Source organism: Macaca thibetana, chromosome 5 (genome assembly GCF_024542745.1).
Source record: "Macaca thibetana thibetana isolate TM-01 chromosome 5, ASM2454274v1, whole genome shotgun sequence".
NCBI lineage: Eukaryota > Metazoa > Chordata > Mammalia > Primates > Cercopithecidae > Macaca > Macaca thibetana.
This window is the reverse complement of record NC_065582.1, coordinates 116409505-116433503: the sequence shown is the minus strand read 5'-3', so window position 1 is coordinate 116433503 and position 23999 is coordinate 116409505.

The window sequence follows — 23999 nt, the reverse complement described above, 5'->3', positions numbered from 1 at the left end:
AATCTCCTTTGGCAACATCCTCACAGACACACCCAGAAACAATACTTTGCATCCTTCAATCCAATCACGTTGATACTCAGTATTGACAATCACAGTGATCCTTAGTGGTTCCATAAAATTTTGAATTTTTTAAAATTTCTGAAAAAATGCCATTGAAATTTTGATGGAGATTGCAATAAATTTGGATTGCTTTGGGTAGTATGAATATTTTAACTATATGAGATTTTTAAATCCATGAACACATGTTGTTTTGCACTTATTTCTGTCTTCTCTCACTTTTTTTTTTCTAATGTTTTCCAGGTTGACTGTAGGCTTTGCACCCCTTAGTTAATTTTATTCCTAAGTATTGTATTATTTTTGTGTTTTTGTAAATAAGGACGTTTCTTTAATTTCCTTTTCAGATAGCTCATTGGGAATGCGTAGGTACTCAGTTTTGTATGTTGACTTTTTTATCCTGCAACTTTACTTAATTTGCTTGTTAGTTCAAACAATTGTTGGTGAAATTATTAGTTTATCTATACCAGATTGCATCCTCACTGTAAATAGAACAAATTTCCCTTTCTCCTTTTCAGTTGAGACTTTTTGCTTTATTCTTTCCTAATTGCTCTGTTCAGTATTTCACATAGTGCGTTGAATAGAACAGTGTCTACTCTTGCCTCCTTGTTCATGATATTGGATGAATATCATATTGTAATTTTTGGTCTTCTTAAAATTCATTTTCTCAAAGTTATAGAAGTCAGAGGTCTGACATTAAGGTGGTGGCCAGTTCTTTTTTGAAGCTCTTAGGGGTAATCCACGTCATGCCTCTTTTCTAGGTTCTGAAATTCTTGGCATACATTGGCCTATAGATAAATCACTCCAATCCTTTCCATCTTCACATGTCTTTCTTCCAAAATCCCTATAAGTATGCTTCACTTGTTATTGGACTTATTGACCAACCTAATTTAAGATAATCCCGTTTCAAAAGTAAGTACTTTTTAAAAACTCTTATCTTATGTTCAAGAGTATATATGCAGGTTTGTTTTATAGGTAAACTAGTGTCATGGAGGTTTGTTATCAAGGTTATTTCACCACTCAGGTTCTAAGTCTTGTACTCAATAGTTATTTTTTCTGATTCTTTTCCTCCTCCTACCCTCTACACTCAAGTAGGCCCTAGTATCTGTTGTTCCCCACTACATAAACATGAGTTCTCATCATTTAGTTTAGTTTCCATTTATAAGTGAGAACTTGCGGTATTGGATTTTCTGCTCCTGAGCTAGTTTTCTTAAGGATAATTGCCTCTAGTTCCATCCAGGTAACAACTTTTCATGCTATTTGTACACTCTTTCCAAAAACTCATTATATGCACACATACATAGAAAAGAAGTTCATTTTTATTAATTCCAAAATTTGCAAAGAGCACATACTGATCTTTATAGTAAGTTTTAATTGTGCTCTTTACACGTTAGCATTTACTTACATACTGCATTTAATATATTTTCCAAATGGTCATAGTAGTAAAATCAAACAAATTCCCATAATTTACTAAACAATGCTTCTATAACCAATCCTCTGTTGAGGATTATGGCTTCCAGCTCCACCCGTATCCCTGCAAAGGATCTCATTCATTTTTATGGCTGCTTGATATTCTATGGTATATATGTACTACATTTTCTTCATCCAGTCTATCATTGATGGGCATTTAGCTTAACTCCATGTCTTTGCTACTTTGAATAGTGCTGCAATAAGCATACACATCCACGTGTTCTTATAACGGAACAATTTATGTACCTTTGGGTTTATACCCAGTAATGGAATTGCTGGGGCAAATGGTATTTCTGCCTCTAGGTCTTTGAGGAATTACCACACTGTCTTCTGCAATGGTTGAACTAATTTACACTTACACTGTAAAAATGTAAAAGTGCTAATTTTTCTATGCAACCTCACCAGCATCGATTGTTGTTTTTTGACATTTTAATAATATCCATTCTGATTGGCATGTAATGGTATCTCATTGAGGTTTTGATTTGCATTTCTCTAATGATCAACAATGTTGAGCTTTTTTTTTTTTTATGTTTGTGGGCTGCCTGTATGTCTTATTTTGAGAAGTGTCTGCTCATGTCCTTTGCCTACTTCTTACTGGGGTTGTTTGTATTTTTCTTGAAAATTTGTTTAAATTCCTTGTAGACTGGATATTAGACCTTTGTCAAATGAATACACTGCAAACATGTTATCCCATTGGTAGGTTGTCTGTTCACTTGGATGATAGTTTATTTTGCTGTGCAAGCAGAAGCTCTTTTGATTAATTATTTTCTATTTGTCAATTTTCACTTTTATTGCTGTTGCTTTTGACATTTTTGTCATGCAATATTTGCCAATGCCTATGTTCTGAAATGTGTTGCCTAAATCTTGTTCTAGGGTTTTTCTAGTTTTGGGTTTTACATTCAAGTCTTTAATCTATCTTGAGTTAACTTTTGTATATGATGTAAGAAAGGAGTCTAGTTTCAGTTTTCTGCATATGTCTAAGCAGCACTCCCAGCACCATTTGTTAAACAAGGAGTTGTTTACTCATTGCTTGTTTTTGTCAGGTTTGGAGAAGATCAGAAGGCTGTATGTGTGCAGTCTTATTTCTGAGTTCTCTATTCTGTTCCATTGGTTTATATGTCTGTTCTTGTACCAGTACGATGCTGTTTTGGCTACTGGAGCCTTATAGTATAGTTTGAAGTCACGTAGTATGATGCCTCCAGCTTTGTTATTTTTGCTTAGAATTTTTTGGCTACTCAGGCTTTTGTTGTTGTTGTTCCATTTTTATTTTGAAATAGTTTTTTCTTCTAATTCTATGAAGAATGTTGATGGTACTTTAATGAGAATAGCATTAAATCTATATATTACTTTGGGCATTACAGCCATTTTTATAATACTGACTCTTCCTATCCATAGCATGGAATGTTTTTTCATTTGTTTGTGTCAATTATTTGGAATAGTTTTAGTAGAAATGGTGCCAGCTCTTCTTTGTACCTCTGGTGAAATTCAGCTATGAATCCATCTAGCTATTTAATATTAAACAGAATATTATAAAGCTATAATAACAGTCATGGTTATAAATTGGAGATTTTGACATTTTTTTTTTCAAAAATTACAATTATTTGATGTTGTTTTAGAGAAAGGAATATACTTTGTTTAACTACACAAAGTTCAATCAGCACAGAATACACCTAATTAATGTTGCATAGTATGATCTGAATGGATAGGGCATCTATCCTAAAGCACAAGTGCAGGAGGAGATAATTAGAGCTCTCCATCATATTTGTTACTAATTATCTTCCCTAAAATTTGAAGGGATAACCAATATTTAAATTTTCTATTGTTGGCTTAAGCATGCAACTTAACAAACTATACTTAACAAAACAGGTTCATTTGAAAATAGTGAACATATATTTCTTTCAGGCTTTAGTAAGTTATGAAGCCATCAATACCCAATTTCCACCTGGGATAGTTGTGATGGACCAAATGTCTTACAATGCTATTTTGCAGTCCAAATACATAGTACAATTAAAAGACAATAGAAATTAAATAAAAACCCAATTCTATAACATATAAAAATTTTATACAGTCTTCCAAAATTAAATTGTTCTAAAAAAGGTAGTTACTAAAATTATCAAATTAGTATCACAAAAAACATAGCAAAGAAAACTACTTTGTAAAGTCATAAAGTGAAGAAAACTAAATGCATGTGAAAAAAGTATCAAAATAAAGGATTTTTCCTGGGGTATGTGTGTGAGTGAGTTTGTGTGTGCATGACAAATGAAATGAACATAAAATTCCTAGGGGAAAGAATGAAGAAAAGTATATATTTATCTGTTATTTTTACTATTATATTCAGATGGAAATATTGAAAATGTGTTTGCTTAATATCTTCATTATATGTATTTTCTTTTTATAAGGTCTGGTCAAAATTAATCTTTGCTAAATATGCAACTAATAAGTGGTTAAAGATAAAACCAAATTTATTATTCTTAACAAATATTATTCTAAAAAATCAATGTCTTAATTTTAAAATAATTTTAATGATTTTTTTTTTTTTTTTTTTTTTCGTTTGGAATTTTCACACTGAATACATTATTCTCCCTTGAGTTTCCACTTTTTATTAAGTTAGTGTTCATTAGTAAATTATTTTTTTCAATTTAGGAGTATACTTTACTATATGAGAGACTCAACTTTATTTACTTTTCAGGAATTAGTTTCAAAAAATATTTTTAGAGGTAAATTATAATTTCTTCAAATTATTTTATTTCAACTTCCGCTTATGTACTTCCAGATAAACTTTTTTTTTTCCTAAAGGACATGTAGTTAAGGAGTAGAGGCTTAGACATTCATTCACTCAGTGAAATTCAACATGGGCTTATATGAGAAATCTTAACAAGATATCATACTTCTGAAAATTTTTTCAGTTTCAAAAAAAATAATAAAACCACTAGTTCAGTGAACATAGGTAGATGAATAATGGATACATTGCACTAAACTCTGAATTTATTTACTAATGACTATCATTTGAATGTAGTTTCTAAATAGAATTGAAACAGAATAAAATGGAATAAAATAAGCAAAAGAGAAGATAAATAGATTTATTTGATCTATGTAAAGCAATTAAGCTGGAATCCTCAGGAATTCCAAATGTGTAGCAATTTTTTTATATCAATTTAATCTATATATTAACTATGGATATTTATTTGATGCTGATAGGCAAATAGCTATGAAGGAAAATCAGTAAGATTAGCAGCATTTAATTTTGTTGTAATTCCTGTTTCTTTTTTCTCAAAATAAAATATTTCTCTTTTTCAAATTAGAAAAAATATATATTGTACATAATCGCTTTGCCCACCTAAGCATTTATATATTTACATTATAACCCATAAGTATAAAATTTCACATCATATTAAAATAATTTTGGTACTTTCTCTTGAAGTGATGCACATGAAAATAAATTATCTCTAACGCATACACATTGTGAAAGCCGTCCTCGTGTAGGTTAAAAGCAAGGTAATTATTGAGCACAATATATTATTTCAAATTGTCATATTTAAAAATGAAGCAGTTTTAAAAAGTAATAGATGTCTAGAAAAGCAATAACTCTGTAAAAGTTTAAAGGGTGTTAACTTTTAAAAATTAATTCGTAAGTCAAATGATATAAGCAAGTGACTCACTGCTTTTTTTAGCATATTTTTCTCATATAATTTCATAGTAAATTGCAGGATATGGAATATCATTAAAACACTAAAGATTTCAGAATTTCCTTAGCTTAAGAACCTTCCTTCAAAAGTGACAATTTGTGTCTCACATTCACAGAAAACCACTGCATCGCTGATTGATCTCCCAAATCCTCTATGATATGGCTGTTTCCTGGTGTCCTGGCTAGAGCTAAGATAAACATTTTGGACACTGAAGGTCATAAATTAGAGTTGAATTATTATTTAACCATTTTGTTGAATAATAATTTGATTTAACCAAATGGAAAAATAAAATGACGAGGCCAAAGGAAGCTGGGCACAGTGATATGCACTAAAGTTCCAGCTACTCAGGAAGCTTAGGTGGAAGGATAATTTGAGCCAAGGAGTTGGAGTCCACCCTGGGCAATGTAACAAGACCCTATCTATAAGAAAATGACAAGGTTAAGACAGATGAAAATTATCTCCTTAACTCGAATCTATTGCAAATATGATTTTTTAAAATGAGACTGAGGGAGAAAATTAATTTGTGTCTTTAAAATACCCAACATATTTTAATAATGTACTTATTATAAAATATGTTATCATTAATAATATGAATATTATTATTAATATTATTATAAATTATTTAAAAATTATTTACAGGCCGGCACATTGGCTCATGCCTGTAATCCCAGCACCTTGGGAGGCCAAGGCAGGCAGATCACCTGAGGTTGGGAGTTTGAGGCCAGCCTGGCCAATATGGTGAAACCCTGTCTCTACTAAAAATACAAAAATTAGTCGGGTGTGGTGACAGGTGCCTGTAATCCCAGCTATTCAGGAGGCTGAGGCAAGAAATCGCTTGTTTCCAAGAGCGGGAGTTTGCAGTGAGCGGAGATCGCGCCATTGTACTCCAGTGTGGGAGACAAGAGCGAGACTTTGTCAAAAAAAAAAAAAAAAATTATCGAGAATTTTTTATGTTTGCAGATAAATCCCATATACCTCCTCACTTCCTGTACATATTTATCCTATTTTAACATCTTAAATTAGTGTAGTACATTTGTTATGGTAGATGAGTTAGCTCTTTCTTTTTTCTCATTTTATAGAGTTTTGTAAATGAAAAATGTTATATATCTAATTTTAAAATATCATATGAAGTTTCACAACATAAAATTGCTGTGCTCCACTTGCTCATCATGATTACACTCTTCCTTAACCTCTGGCAATCACTGATTTTTAAAATATTTCCATGGTTTGCTTTCTCTACAATACTATAGTTAGAAATATACAGTATACAGCATTTTCAGGTTGCCTACTTTCAGTGTACAATACATACTTAAGTTTTCTCCATGTCTTTTTGTGGCATGTATAACTCATTACTTTTTATAGATGAATAATAAGTCCATTGTATAACTCTACCACAGTTTTTTAAATCTGTTATTCTATTGGAGGACATCTTAATTGATTCAAGGGTTTGAATAGTAAGAATTAAGCTTCAGTGGCCATTCATTTGCAGCTTTTTCTGTGGGCATAAATTTTCAACTGTTTTGAAAAGTACTTACAAGCATTATTATGTAATAATCATATGCAATTAATCAAAATTTAATTATATTAATGGTATTGTAAAGAAACTGCCAAACTATCTTCCCAAGAAGCTATACTATTTTATATTTCCACCAGCAATACTTAATACTTGTCAGTATTTAGTGTTTTCAATGTTCTGTGTTTTAGTCATTCTAATAGGTGTGTGGTGGTACTTCATTGGTGTTTTAATTTTCAATTCCCTGAAGATATATAATGTTAAACATCTTTCCATATGTTTATTTGATATTTGTGTATATTTGGTGAGATGTTTACTTGGATTTCTACTCAGTTTATATCTGGATTGCTTTCTTATTGGTAAGTTTTAATGGTTTTTATATTTTGGATGTCAGTCTTTTATAAAATATATGTTTTGCAAATCTTTTCTTTCATTGTGTGGCTTGTCTTTTCACTTTCTGAGTAAGTGCCCTTTTTAGAAGTTTTTAATTTTAACTAAGTCAAAATTATCAATGTTTTCTTTTATAGATCATGCTTTTTGTGTTGGTGTTTAGTCATCACCAAGACAAAGTCACCTAGATTTCTCTAATGTTATTGTCTATACTTTTTCAGAGTTTTAAATTTTACATTTAGGTGTATGTTCTATTTTGAGTCAAGTTTTGTAAAAGTTCTGTGTGTATATTTATGTTTTTTACATGCAGATTTCCAGTTTTCCTAGTATATTTGTGGAAAGGATCATCCTTCATCTATTAAATTGCTTTTTTTTTTTTTTTCTGTCAAAATCAGTTTACTATATCTTGGGATCTCTTTCTGGGCTTTTAATTCTGTTCTGTTGATCTATTACATATTCTTTTGCCAATATCATGCTATCTTGATCACTGGAGTCTTACAGTGAGTCTTTAAGTCAGTCAGTGTCAGTCCACCAAATTTTTATTTTCTGGGCTATGTTAAATATTCTTGATCTTTTGGCTTTCCATATAAATCTTAAAATCAGTTTGTTGCTATCATAAAGTAATTTGCTATAATATTGATCGAGATAGTGTTGAGTTTTTAGATCAAGGTGGAAAAACTGACAACAATGTTGATTCCTCCCATTCAGAAACATGGAATATATTACCATATATTCAGATTTCTTATTTTTTATTAGTAATTTGTAAACATTTTCTTCAAATAGATATTGCACAATGTTTGTAACAAAAGCACCTCATTCATTTTGGTGCTAATATAAATGCTCTTAGGTTTTGAATTTCAAAATCTAATTTTTCATTGATGGTGAAAAGAAAAGCAGTAGACATTTTTATGTCAAATATGTATCCTGTAATCTTGCTAAAAAATTCTTATAAGTTTCAGTTTTGCTTTCATTACTGTTAATTCGTAAGGCTAAAATTAACTTAGAATAAATAATTTTACATTCAAGATTTGGTGAATTCATCATGTTCATTTTTATTGTAATACATTTATAGGATGTTTTTGAGAAAATGGAATAAAGTACCTAAGTCAAAAGTAATTTTCCCATTATTACGTATTTTCTTAAGCTTCTGGGTCTTTTACTACAGTGTATGTGCGTGATTGAATGACACATAAATTATCTCTTCTCTGATCCATTAAATGTAAAAAGCATTTTAAAGAAACATACAAGTTAAGAGTAGGTAGAGGAAGATGGTGTAATAGAAGGTTCCACCGATCTTGCCCCCAGGAAAGACACTAATTTACCAACTATTGACACCAAAAAAGCAACTTCATAAGAACCAAAAATTAGGTGAGCACTCACGGTAACTGATTTTAAATTTATATCACTAAAAGAGGCAATGAAGTGATAAGAAAGGACATTTGCAGTGAGCAAAGCCACTGCTCCCCCATCCCCGAAAGCCGTGACATGGTGTGAAGAGCATTTCTGTGCCTTGGGGATAGACAGAGCCAGCAATATTGAGGCATTGAACTCAGCTCAGTACTGCCCCTGTTATAGCAGAAAGCAAAACCAGACCAAACTTACCGGATGCTCTCCCACAAAGGGAATATTTAAACCAGTCCTAGCAATAGGAGAATAGCTAATCCCGGCAGTCAAACTTTGAATTCCCATAAGCCTTGCCATCACAGTCTAAAGTGCTCTGGGGTCTCAGATAAACTTGAAAATCAGTCTAGACAATGAGAACTGTAACACCTTGGCAAGTCCTGGGGCTGAACTGAGCCCAGACACAGTAGGCTAGAGGGCAGGTGACCTACTGAGTTGTCAGCTAAGGTAGTTAAGGGAGTACTGGAATCGCTCCTCCCCTAAACCCTGGCTGCATAGCTTCTGGCTCCAAAAGAGACCCCTTCATTCTGCTTGTGGAAAGGAGAGGGAAGAATGGGAAGGATTTGTCTTGCATCTTGGATACCAGCTCAGCCACGGTAGGATGCAGTACTGGTCAGAGTCATGAGGCTCCCCTTCCAGGCTGTAGCTCCTGGACATTTCTAGATATACCTTAGTCTAGAAGGAAACCTGTTACCTTGAAAGAAAGAACCCACACATGGCAAAACTTGACATCTGCTAACTGAAGAGTCCTTGGGCTCTAAATATCCAGTAGCAACACCCAGGTACTACAATGAGGGGCTTGGGTGAGATGCTGAGACTTGCAGGGCTCAGTTTAAACTCAGCACATTTCCAGCAGTGCTGGCTATGGGGAGAGACTCCTTTTGCATCAGAAAAGTGAAGGAAAAAGTAAAGGAGATTTTGTCTTTCATCTTTGGTACCAGCTCTGTCAAAATATGGTAGAGCACCCAGTGGTGCCTTGGGGTTGCTTATTCCAGGACTGGAGTATTGGACGGAATTTCTGGACCTACCCTGGGCCAGAGAGGAGCCAACTGACCTGAAAGGTGAGTCCCAGGTCAGGCAGCATTCATGCACAAGTTGATTGAAGAAACCTTGAGCCTTAAGAGAACATTGATGGAAGTCTGGCAGTACTCCCCATGGACTGAGGCAAAAGTGACCAGAAGATGAGACTTTTCTGCCTTTGGAAAGGAAAGAGAAGAGTAAGAGGGACTGTGTCTTGTGGGTTGAGTGTCAGCTCAGCCACAGCACAATAAAACACCAGGAAGACTTCTATGGATTTTGTCTTTAGACCTTGGCTCCTGGAAAACACCTCTGAACCTGCTTGGGACCTGGAATATCTTGTCACCCTGAAGCGAAGGATATAGGCCTGAATAGCTTTGCCAGTTGCTGACTGTAGATCCCCAGAATTTTGAGCAAATGTAGGCAGTAGCAAAGGAATGGTTACAGCATGCCTTGAGCAAGAACCAGTGCTGTGTTTGCTTCAGGTCTAACCCATCACAGTCATGGGGACAGTGGGCACACAGGTGCTTATGTCACTCCACCCCAAGCTCCCAGTAGCTCAGAACACAGAGACTCTGTTCATTTGGAAAAAAATAAAGGAACAAAACAATAGTCTCTCCCTGGTAATCCAAGAAATTTTTATGGATCTTGTCCAAGACCATCAAGGCAGTACCTCTGTGACTCTGCAAGAACCATAGCGTTACTGGGCTTGGGGTCCATCGTAAAGTAGATGGAGCTAAGATCACAACATTCAAGTTTTTGCAAATATCTGGAAATTCTTTCAAAGAAGAATGGAGTAGAAAGAAGCCTAAACTGAGAAGATGACAATAAAGATCTTACTTCAATACACAGACACAGAAAAATATCTACAAGTATCAAGAGAAGACAGGAAAACATGACCTAACCAAGTAAACTGAATAAGGCACTAGAGACCAATTTTGGAGAAACAGACATTGGTGACCTTTCAGACAGAGAATTCAAAATAGTCGTGCTGAGGAAACTGTAAGAAATTAAAGGTGATACAGAGAAAAAAATCAATAAAGTGATGAAATACTTAAAAAAATAAAAAGAAATTCTGTAGCTTAAAATGCAAGCAACAAAAAATGCATCAGAGTATTTTAATAGAAAACGTGATCAAAAAAAGTAAGAATTAGTGAGATTAAAAAGAGGCTATTTAAAAAGACAGTCAGAAAAGAAAAAAAAGAGCCTATTTGAAAATACAGTCAGAAAAGACAGAACAAACGAACAAACAAAAAAACAGAATGAAAAACAATGAAGGGTGCCTACAGGATCCAGAAAACAGCCTCCAAAGGGCAAATCTAAGAGATATTGGCCTTAAAGAGGAGATAGAGAAAAAGATAATGGTGGAAAGTTTATTCAGAGAGAAAATAACAGAGGACTTCCCAAATTTAGGGGAAAGATATCCATATCCAAGTATAAGAAGGTTACAGAACATAAAGCAAATTTAACTCAAATCAGACTCTCACAGGGCATTTAATAATAAAACTCTCATAGGTCAAGGATAGAAGATCCTAAAAGCAGCCAGAGAAAAGAAACATATAACACACAATAGAGCACCAATACATCTGGCAGCAGAATTTTCAGTGAAAACCTTAGAGGCTGTGAGAAAGTCTCATGACATATTTAAAATGCTGAAGAAAAGCAAAACCAAACAAAACAAAATAAAAACTTTAACCCTAGAATAATATATCAGGAGAAATTATCCTTAAAACATGGAGAAGAAATAAAGACTTTCTTAGACATACAAAGGGTGAGGAATCGCATTAACACCAGACCTGTCCTACTAGAAATCGTAAAGAAAGTACTTCAATCAGAAAGAAAAGAACATTAATAAGAAATAAGAAATCCTCTGAAGGTATGAAACTCACTGAATATGCTAAGCACATGGAAAAACAGATTGGTTAATACTGTAACTCTGCTGTGTAAACTAGTCTTAAGTAGAAAGATGAAAGACCAAAAAATGACCCAATTAAAAATAACTATAAGTGCTTTTCAAGACATAGACAGTATAATAAGATTTTTAAAGTAACAAGAAAAAGCAGGAAGATTAAGTTAAAGCATAGAGTTAGCATTATTATTATTATTATTATTATTATTATTTGCCTTGTTTGCTTATGGAAACGCTGTTAAGTTGTTATCAGTTTAAAAAAAAAATAGTTTTGCAAGCTTTATGGTAACCTAAAACAAAAAAACATATAAATACAATGGATACACAAAAAAATAAAAAGCAAGAAATCAAATTATATCACCAGAGAAAACAATCTTCACTAAGAGGAAGATAGTAATAAAATGAAGAAATAGAACATCACAGAAAAATAGAAAATGAATAACAAAATGGCAGTAGTAAGTTCTTACTCATCATTAATAACACTAAATGTAAATGGATTAAACTCTCCAATCAAAAGACATAAAGTGGCTCTGAATGGATGAAAAACAAGACTCATTAACTTGTTGTCAACAAGAAAAACACTTCACTTGTAAAGACACACATAAAATTAAATAAAGGGAAGGAAAAAGATATTCCATGTCAACAGAAACCAAAAAAGAATACAAGTAGTTATATTTACAGCAAACAAAATAAATTTGAAGACAAATGCTGTAAGAAGAGACAAAGAATATCACTATATAATAATAAAGGGGTCAATTCAGAAAGATGATATAAAATTTTAAATATATATGAACCCAACACTAGAGCACTCAGATATATAAAACAAATACTATCAGAATTAAAGAGAGAAATGGACTCCAGAACAATTAAGGGAGGAGACCACCCCTCATATTAAGCCCATGAAGATAGAGAGTCAAAAGATGGTTATAAAAAGCTGGGAAAGGTAATGTGATTGGAATGGGAAAGGTAATGTGATTGGAATGAGAAGGAGGTGAGGATAGTTAATGTGTGCAAATAACAGTTAGAATACATGAATGAGACCTAGTATTTGATAGCACATCACAGTGACTATAGTCCATAATAATTTAATTGTATATCTTAAAATAACTAAAAGAATATAATTTGATTGTAACACAAAGAATAAATGCTTGAGGACATGGATATTTCATCTACCATTATGTGATTATTATGCATTGCATGACTATATCAAAATGTTTCATATATCCCATAAATATATACACCCACTTTGTCCCCATAAAAATTAAGAGTAAGAAAAAGAAAAAAAAAAAAAAAAAAAGAGAGAGAAATGCATAATTTCCCCAAAACAGTTCTAGTCCCAAGAATTTCTCAGGGCTAATCTACCAATTTACACGTTGTTTTTTCCTCCCATTTGCTCCTTGTTTCTTTGTTTCACAAATATTCTTTTCTAGATCTGATTCAGCCACCAACATCCACTTCTTTATATGGACATCTCTTGGTCTATCTTACCTATCTGACCTACGTCTTACTTAGAATTCCACACATCACCCTGAACAAGTGCTAAGTTTCAGCTTTGTATAAACAAGCAGTCATACATGTTTAATTAGTACATGAGTATCAGAAAATATACACAGTGTTGTCAGGAAAAATAGTTTTGGACCAGTTGTACAATGCACATAAGATTTCTAAATCTGTATTCAGAAAGAAATGAAACAAAACAATTTTTCAGTCAAGAATTCTCTGCATTTAATAGTGTTGTGCTTCTCATTTTCTGATCATTCTCTTCTTCTCTACTATGTGTGATATGCTTTGGTTAGCTGCTTTTTCTAAAAAATAGCCACCCAGAAGAGTAATTTCTAATCATCCTGAGAATTTACAGTGACAAATTTAAAGAATTGGTAGTAGCAGAGTCATCAATCTTAGATGCCATGTAATGATTTTATTGAAGCCTAAACACTTGAATAATTGTACCATGGTAGCTGAAGGAACCAAAAATAATGACAAGTAACAATGAAAACAATAAAATCTTTACACATAATTTGTACAAGATTTTAATTAACCGAATATGCTCCAACCTTAACATTAACCACAAGAAGGTATTGTAATATTAATATGAATTGCGCTTTTGAGTGTGTATTTACAGAATGTTTATATATATTTGCTCAACATAAGAAAATATTTGTGAACATATTATTTTTTAATTTTTTTTATTATGCTTTAAGTTCTGGGATACATGTACAGAACATGCAGGTTTGTTACATAGGTATACATGTGCCATGGAGGTTTGCTGCACCCATCACCCTGTCATCTACATCAGGTATTTCTCCTAATGCTATCCCTTCCCTAGCCCCCACCCCACAACAGGCCCCAGTGTGTGATGTTTCACTCCCTGTGTCCTTGTGTTCTTATTGTTCAACTCCCACTTATTAGTGAGAACATGTGGTGCTTGGTTTTCTGTTCCTATGTTACTTTGCTGAGAATTATGGTTTCCAGTTTCATCATGTCTCTGCCAAGGACATGAACTCATCCTTTTTTATGGCTGCATAGTATTCCATGGTGTATATGTGCCACATTTTCTTTTTCCAGTCTATCATTGATGGGCATTTGGGTTGGTTCCAAGGCTTTGCTATTGTGAACAGTGCCACAGAAGGCTTCAGTAAAGTTTTAGAGCACAAAATTAACGTAGAAAAAAATAGCAGCATTACTATATAGCAATAAGATTCAAGCTGAGAACTAATTTTTTTAAAAAAATCTCATTTTTAATAGCCAAAAAACTGAAATATGTCTAACTGAGGAGGTGAAGGATCTCTATAAGGAGAACTTCAAAATGGTGCTGAAAATATCAGAAATGACACAAATAAATGGAAGAATATTTCATTCTCATGGATTGGATGAGTTAATATCATTTAAAATAGCCATACTTCCCAAAGCAATCTACCAACTCAATACTATTCTTCTCAAACTACTGAAGTCATTTTTCACAAAATTAGAAGAAAAACTATTCTAAAACTTATATGAAATAAAAAAGATCCCAAGTAGCCAAAGCAATCTCAAGCCAAAAAAAAGTTCCAGAGGTATCATAATACCTGAATTCAAACTATACTACCAGACTACAGTAACCAAAAAAGCATGATACTGTTACAAAAACAGGCATATACACCAATAGAACAGAATAGAGAACTTAGAAATAAAGATACACATCCATAGCCATATGATATTTGACAAACTCAACAAAAATAAGCAATGAGGAAAGTACTCGCTATTCAATAAATGGTGCTGTTATAACTTGTGGGGTTTTATGTATGTATGTGTGTATGTATGTATGTATGTATGTATGTATGTATTTATTTATTTATTGAGATGGAGTCTCACCCTATTGCCCGGGCTGGAGTGCAGTGGCGCAGTCTCAGTTCACTGCAACCTCTGCCTCCCAGGTTCAAGTGATTCTCCTGCCTCAACATCCCGAGTAGCTGGGACTACAAGCACATGCTACCACACCTGGCTAATTTTTGTATTTTTAGTAGAGACGATGTTTCACTATGTTGGCCAGGCTGGTCTTGAAATCCTGACCTTGTGATCTACCCACCTCTGCCTCCCAAAGTGCTGGGATTATAGGCATGAGCCACAATGCCTGATCGGTGCTCTGATAACTTTCTATCTATATTTAGAAGAACATAGCTGGATTCCTACCAATCATGTTATACAAAAATTAACTCAAGATTGCTTGAAAACTTAAAAGTACAAACTGAAGTTATAAAAATCCTGGAAGAAAACCTAATAAATATTATTTTTGATAACAGCTTTGGCCTGTAATTTATGGCTAGTCCTCAAAAGCAATTCTAACAAAACAAAAAATTGACAAGCAGGACTTAATCAAATTAAAGAGCTTCTGGACAGTAACAGAAAGCAAGATAATCTATCAAGGGAGTAAATAGACACCTATAGAGTGGAAAAAAAAACATTTGCAAACTACGCATCCTAGAAAGCTCTCATATACAGAATCCATAAAGAATTTTTAAAAAATCAATATGCAAAAAACACCCTTATTAAAAAATGGGCAAAGAACATGAACAGATATTTCACAAAGGAAGACATATAATCAGCCAACAAATATATGAGAAATGCTCATCATCACTAATTGTCAGAAAAATGTATATTAAAGCCACAATGAGATATCATCTTATATGAGTCACAATGACTTTTGTTAAAAAGTAAAAATATACAGGCTCTTTTTTGTATAGTCAAGACAATCCTAAGCAAAAGGAACAAAGCTGGAAGCATCACACTACCTGACTTCTAACTATACTACAAGGCTACAGTAACCAAAACAGTACAGTACTGGTACCAAAACAGATATATAGACCAATGAAACAAAACAGGTCCCTCAGAAATAACACAACACATCTACAACCCTCTGATCTTAGATGAACCTGACAAAAACAAACAATGGGGAAAGGATTCCCTATTTAATAAATGGTGTTTGGAAAATTTGCTAGTCATATGCAGAAAACTGAAACTGGACCCTTTCCTTACACCTTATACAAAAAATTAACTCAAGATGGATTGAAGACTTAAACGTAATACCTAAAACCATAAAAACCCTAGAAGAAAACTTAGGTAACACCATTCAGGACATAGGCATGGACAAAGACATCACAACTGAAACACCAAAAGCAATAGCAACAAAAGCCAAAATTGACAAATGGGATCTAATTAAACTAAAGAGCTTCTGCGCAGCAAAATAAACTATCGTAAGAGTGAACAGGCAACCTACAGAATGGAAGAACTTTTGAAATCTATCAATCTGACAAAGGGCTAATATCCAGAATCTACAAGGAACTCAAATTCACAAGAAACAAAAACAAAAACAAAAACATCAAAAGGTGGATGAAGGATATGAACAGACACTTTTCAAAAGAAAACTTTTATGTGATTAACAAATATATTTTAAAAAGCTTGTCATCACAGGTCATTAGAGAAATGCAAATCAAAACCACAATGAAATATCATCTCAGGCCAGTTAGAATGGCGATCATTAAAAAGTCAGGAAACAACAGATGCTAGAGAGAATGTTGAGAAATAGGAACACTTTTACAATGTTGGTGGGAGTGTAAATTAGTTCAATCATTGTGGAAGACAGTGTGGCAATTCCTCAAGGATCTAGAAACAGAAATACCATTTGACTCAGCAATCCCATTACTGGGTATATACCCAAAGGATTATAAATCATTCTACTATAAAGACATATGCACACATATATTTATTGCAGCACTATTCACAATAGCAAAGCCTTGGAACCAACCCAAAGTGGCCTAGTTCACTTGTTTTTTTCATTTTAGTTATTTCTTTTCTTCTGCTAGTAAAATAAAATTCAATTGTATATCTATGCTCTATTTTCCTTAGTCATCTATTGATGGATGCATAGGTTAATTCTATATATTTGCTATGATTAGTACTGTCATAAATGTATGAATGTAGGTATCTTTTTGATAAAATGATTTATTTTCCCTTTGATAGATACTCAGTAGTGGGATTGCTGAATTGCATGATAGTTCTATTTTTAGTTTTTTGAGAAAATGTCATGCTGTTTTCCACAGACAGTATACTAAATTACATTTCCACTATCAGTATATTGGTATTCTCTTTTTTGCTGCATCCTTCACAAACATCTGTTATCATTTGGCTATTAAATAGTAGTAGCCATTCTGCCTGATGTAAGATGTTATATTGTTGTGTTTCAATTTGCATGTATCTGATGATTAGTAATGCTGATTATTTTTTTCATATACTTGTTGGCCATTTTTATGTCTTCTTTTGAAAACTGTATTTTGCTCACTTTTTATTTGTGCATTTGTTATTGTTGCTGCCATTGAGTTGAGTTTCTCATAAATTCTGAACATTAGTCCCTTCTTAGATAAGATAGTTTGCAAATATTTTCTCTTTCGCAGGTTTTCTATTTATTCTGGTGATTTATTTATTTTTGTCATGCAGAAGCTTTTAGTGTAGTTAAGCCCCATTTTTCCATTTATATTTTTGTTACGTGTGTTTCTGTGATCTTAGTCATAAATTATTTGCCTAGAGCAATCTCCATAAGAGTTTTCCTAAGATTTTCTAACTACCTACTATTTTATCTCAAGGAACTAGAAAAACAAGAATAAACCAGGCCCAGAACTACCAAAGGGGAATAAGTAACAAAGATTAGAACACAATACGAAATATTAAGGAAATGAAAAGTTGCTTCTTTGAAAAGATGAACAACACTGATAAACTTCTAGCTAGATTAATCAAGAAAAGAAGAGGGAACATCCAAATGAACAGGATCAGAAATGAAAAAGGAGGCAGCGCAATTGATGCCACATAAACAAAATGATTATCAGAGACTCTTATGAACAAGTATACACCTACAAACTGGAAACTAGAGAAAACGGATGAACTTCTAAGAATATACACCTTCCCAAGCCTGAACCAGGAAGAGATAAAAATGCTGCACAGGGTGGGCATGGTGGCTTACACCTATAATCTGATAACTTTGGGAGGCCAAGGCAGGTGGATCACTTGAGGTCAGGAGTTTGAGACCAGCCTAGCCAACAGGGTAAGACTCTGTTTCTACTAAAAGTACAATAAATTATCTGCATATGGTGGCAGATACCTATAATCCTAGCTACTCAGGAGGGTGATACACAGAATATCTTGAATTTGGGAGGCATGGGTTGCAGTGAGCCAAGATCATGCCACTGCACTCCAGCCTGGGTGACAGTGTGAGATTCTTTCTGGAAAAAAAAAAACAAAGAAAAACAAAATCCTTAATAGACCAGTAACCAATAGCAATATTGAATTAGTAATTTAAAAAAATCTTATCCCACCAAAAACATCCCCAGGCTAGAAGCATTCACAGCTGAATTCTAACAAAATTACAAAGGAGAACAAGTACCAATCTCTCTAAAGCTCTTCCAAATATCGATGAGAAGAGCATTCTTCCTAATTCATTCTGCAAGGTCAGCATTAGACTGATACCAAAACCAGACTAGACATACAACAAAAAAGAAAACTTCCATATTGTAACCTGCTTCAATACTTCATTCATTGAATGATTGCACTCCAATTTGTTTACCTATTTGTAAATTAATGGACATGTGGGTTGTTTGTACCTTTTGCCTATTTTGAATAATATGCAGGTACAAGATTCTATGTGGACACATTTTTTAAATCCATATTTGATATTACAGGGAAGTGAAATTGCTATGTCATATGTTAATTCTGTACTTATCATTTTGAGAAACCACAAAATGGTTTTCCACAGTAGTTAAGTGATTTTACATTCTTTTCAGCAGTTTAATGACATTTCTATTCCTCCATATACTCTCCACTGCTTACAATTTCATTTTTTTTAAGGTCTTACAGTGAATGTAAAATGGCATCTTATAGTGGTTTGGATTTGCATTTTATTAATGAGAAATAATGTTGAATATTTTTCATATACTTATTGGCAATCTGTGTGTATTTTTAGAGAAATGCTTGTTCAATTATTTTTCTCATGTTTTAATCAAGATGTTTGCACGTTTGTGATTTTGTGGTATTCGTGCTGTAGAAATTCTTTATACATTCTGGATGATAAACTCTATATTTTATTTGCAAATATTTTCTTCTATTCAACATGGTTTTTTTCACTTTTTTTTCAACTTTTATTTTAGGTTTGGTGTGCACATGAATCACTTAACTACTGTGGAAAACCATTTTGTGGTTTCTCAAAATGATAAGTACAGAATTGGGTAATTGTGTTACTGAGGTTTGGTATATGAATTATCTTATTATCCAGGTATTGAGTATAGTTATGAATAAGTAGTTTTTAACACTTGTCTCCCTCCCATTCTCCCCACTCTGATAGTCTACAGTGGACATTGTCTATTTTTACCATCTTTATATCCATGTGTACCCAATGTTTAGCACCACTTGTAAGTGAGAACGTGTGGTATTTGCTTTTCTGTTCCTGCATTAATTCCCTTAGAACAGAGTGTCCAATCTTTTGGCTTCTCTGGACCACACTGGAAGAAAAAGAATTGTCTTGGGCCACAAATAAAATACACTAACACTAAAGATAGCTGATGAGTTAAAAAATAAAGCATAGAAAAAATTTTTTATAATGTTTTAAGAAAGTTTACGAATTTGTGTTGGGTTACATGCAAAGCTATCCTGGCCTGCATGTGGCCTGTGGGCCCAGGTTGGACAAACTTGCCTTGAAACAATGGCCTCTAGGTGCATCTCTGTTGCTACAAATAACATGATTTTATTCTTTTTGTGGCTGCATAGTATTCCACAATGTATGTATATCGCATTTTCTTTATTCCGTCTGCTGTTAATGTGTTGCTAGGTTGATTCCATGTATTTACTATTGTGAATAGTGTTTCAATGAACATAAAAATGTATGCCTTTTTGGTAGATGAATGCGTTTTCCTTGGATATATATTCAGTAATTGTGTTATTGGGTTAAATTGTAGTTCAACTTTTAGTTCTTTGTGAAATCTACAAAATTCTCTCCAAAGGGGCTGAAAGAATGTACAATCCACCAACTGTTCATGTGTCCACTATTCTCTGCAGCCTGGTAAAGGTCTGTTATTTACTTTTTAACAGAAACCATTCTGATTCATGTGAAATAATATCTTACTGTGATGTTGAACATTTTTCTTATGTTTGTTGGTAACTTGTGTGTCTTCCTTAGAGAAGTGTCTGTGTTTTGTCCACAATTTAATGGTTTTATTTATTTTTTTACTTGTTGGGTGAGTTCCTTATAGACTCTGTGTATTATGCCTTTCTCAGATAGTTTGTGAACATTTTTGCCACATTCTGTAAAGAGTCTGTTTAACTCCCTTGATAAATTTCCTGGCTATACAAAAGTTCTTCAGTTTAATTAGTTCCAACTTAACCAATTTTTGTTTTGTTGCAATTGCTTCTGAGACATTAGACATAAATTCCTTGTCAAGGCCAATATTGAGAAAGGTATTTCCTAGGTTTTCTTCTAGGATTTTATAGTTTGAGTTTATACAATTAAATCTTTAATCTATATTGAGTTAATTTTTGTGTATGGTAATAGATAGAGGTCTACTTCCATTCTTTTACATATAGATATTAAGTTATCCCAGCACTCTTTATTGAATAGGGGGTCTTTTCCCCATTTCTTACTTTTTGTTGATTTTGTTGAAGATCAGATGGTTGTAGGTATGTGCCTTTATTTCTGAGTTCCCTATTCTATTCCATTTGCCTGTGTCTGTGCTTTTACCAGTCTCATACTGTTTTGGTTATTGTAACTTTGTAGTATAATTTGAAGACAGGAAACGTGGTACCTCCAGTTTTGTACTTTTTGCTTACTGATACTTTGGCTATCTGGGCTCTTTGTTGGTTCTGTATTAATTTTAGAACAGTTTTATCTAAAGATGTGTAAAATGACTATATTCAAAAATAGTCTCTAAATATCTTTTGCATTTATATGTGATTGGCTGTTATATCACCTTTATTGTTTCTGCTTGTGCTTATTTGAATCTTCCCTTTTTTTCTTGTTAACTTAGCAGTTGTCTCACAATCTTTTCTTTTCCTTTGGAAAATGAGCTTTAACTTTTGTTTATTCTTTTTATAGCTATTTACTTATCAATTTCACTGAGCTCGAATTTTTACCTTTGATTTTTGTCTGCTAGCTTTGGAGTAAGTTTGTTCTTGTTTTTCTAGTTCCTCTAAATGCAATGTTAGGTCATTAATTTGAGGTCTTTCTAACTTCTTCATATAGGCATTTCTTGTTTTAAACTTTTAACATTGCTTTGGCTGCATCTGAGAGATTTGGGTTTTTTTTTTTTCTGATTTTATTTACTTCTGAGAATATTTTAATTTATTCCCTAAATTTATTTTGTATGCAAAAATCAGTCAGGAGCAACTTGCTTAATTTCCATGTAATTGTGTTGTTTTCAGGGATCTTGGTATTCATTTCTAATTTTATTCTACTGTGGTTGAAAGTATGGTGATATAATTTTGATTTTTTGCATTTATTGAGTATTGACTTATGATGAAGAATCTGCTTGATCTTAGAGTATGTTGTAAGTGCAGATAAAAAAAATATATATCCTGTGGTTAATGAATGGACTGTTCTATAGATGTCTATTAGGTCCATTTGATCTAGGGCCAAATTTAAGTCGAGAATTTCTTTTTAGTTAGTGTTGTTAGTGTTTTGCCATATTATCTATTATTGTGTATCTTTGCAAGTTTTTTCACAGGTCTAGAAGTGTTTCTTGTATGACTCCCTAGGTACTCCAATGTTTGGTGCATATATATTGAGAGTAGTTAAGTCATCTTGTAGTATTGAACCCTTTATCATTGTTACAGGAAGCCAAAAGAAATTACTTAGGCAGACAGTTAGGATAAAGTGAGTCCCTAGCAGAAAACTTTCCTTCTAACAAAAAGCAGCTCGGAGATATCTCCCTTTCTAATTTCATGCAATTCAAAGAGATCACTTCTCTTCTAACAAAGAGCAGACTGTAAATCACAGATAAACAGCTGGGGCACAGAAAGAGGAGAAGGAATTTCACACTTATACAATGGGCCCCAGTAAAAGAGTGGGCCTTAATAAGCACATTCCTTCCCCTTTAGGGGCGCTAAGATAGGAAAGCTAAAAGTAGACTGGGGGTTGGGGGCAGGGATTCCTGCACCTGCAAGGAGATGTCTGGAAACAGACACAGAAACTCTCCCTCCCAGATAAGCAACACAGACTAAAATTCCCATTAAAAATTCTACTCTATGCAGATAGCACACCTGGTCCCAACTAAATTGTTGGACCCTAAGAGGATGTGACATCCCCTCCTCACTAGCCTCCTCCTCATCAGCCAATTTATAAAAACCCAGATGTTTTTACTACAACTTGGAAACCCATTCAGGACTCCATTTTGTGATGGAGAGCTTTTCTTTACTTCTCTTTTCTTTTTTTTTTTTTCCTATTAAATTCCTGCTCTAAACTCATTCTGTGTGTATTTGTGTGTATGTGTCCATGACCTCAATCTTCTTGGACATAAGACCAAGAACATTTGTATTTACCCCAGACAACAAGGCTGCTTCGTCATTATGTAGTAGCATTTTGTACTTTTGTACTGTTGTTGGTTTAAAGTCTATTGTTGGTTGGTGCATCATTCTTTGAAACTGCTGAAAATAGGCCCCAAGTCTCTCATGACTGGTAGGTCTGCTGAGAAGTCTGCTGTTGGTCTAATGGAGTTCTTTGTGTATGTGATCTGACCTTTTTCTCTATCTGCATTTAAGGTATTTTTCTTTAGCATTAATCTTAGTCTGGTGATTATATACCTTGGTGATGTTCATTTTGTATAATGTCTGTCAGGTGTTCTCTAGAATTCTTGTATCTGGGTGCCTACTTCTCTTGCAACATTAGGAAATTAAAAAAATATTTCCTCTAATATGTTTTACAGATAATTTACTTCTCCATCTCTTTCAGGAATGCTAACAATTTCTAGGAATGGCAGCTTTACAGAGTTCCATATTTCTCAGAAACTTTGTTCAATTTTCATATTGGTTTGCCTTGGTTAATTTGAAAGCCTGATCTCTAAGCTCTGAAATTCTTTCTTCTGTTCAGTCTAGTGTATTGATAAAGCTTTCTATTGCATTTTGAAATTCCTTAAATGAGTTTTTTTTTTTTAACTGCAGTAGCTCAGATTAGTTTCTTTTTAAAATATTTACCTTTTCCCTTATTTACTATATGGTTTTACAGGTTTCTTTGTGTTGATTTTCAATATTATCTTGGATATCATTGAGTTTCACTGCAATACATGCTTTGAATTCTTCATCTGTTATCTCAGTGCCTCCATTTTTACTAGGGACTATTGCTGGAGAGTTACAATGAGCCTTTGGTGGTATCACAAATTAAGATTCTTTATTGTGACAAAATTTTTACACTGGTTCTTTCTCATCTGGAGAGGGTTGTGTTGGGTAGGATCTTTTGACTTTGCTTCTACATTCCTATGCACTTCTGTCAGTGGTTTTTCTGGTGGGCTGTGGACTTTGACCTACTGACCAGTAGATAGTGTTTTCAGGTGAAATCCAGCTGCCACAGAAGCAGAGGGGTATAGACTTAGTCTTTATTTACTATGAGGTGCTCTCTGTTGTCTGAGGTGAAGGGCTGGATAGTTGGATGCCTGGTGTCTTGAACTTCTTTTGCGGGGTTAGCAGGATACAGTTGGGCAGAGCTGAAGCCTCTGGCTTGCCCATGAATATCCCAGGGCTGAACACAGGCACCAGTCCTGATGAGGGTGGTTGAAAGGAGCTCCTGGTGAACTGCACTGAGGTCTCTGAAGTGGAAGAGGTAAGAGGACTCTGCAATGGCTCCTTATCCTAAATAACTAGAAACATGATCTGTTTTTCTGTTTCAGGGCTTGCGATTCATAATTTTGGTAGGTATTTGCAGCTATAAAATTCTATGTGATCCTGCTTTGGCTTTACTTCACAGTTTTTGAATGTTGGCTTCTTGTTTTCATTTATCTCAAAGTATTTTCTAATTTCTCTTGTAAATTTTTAATTGGATCAATTGGTTGTTTAAGGA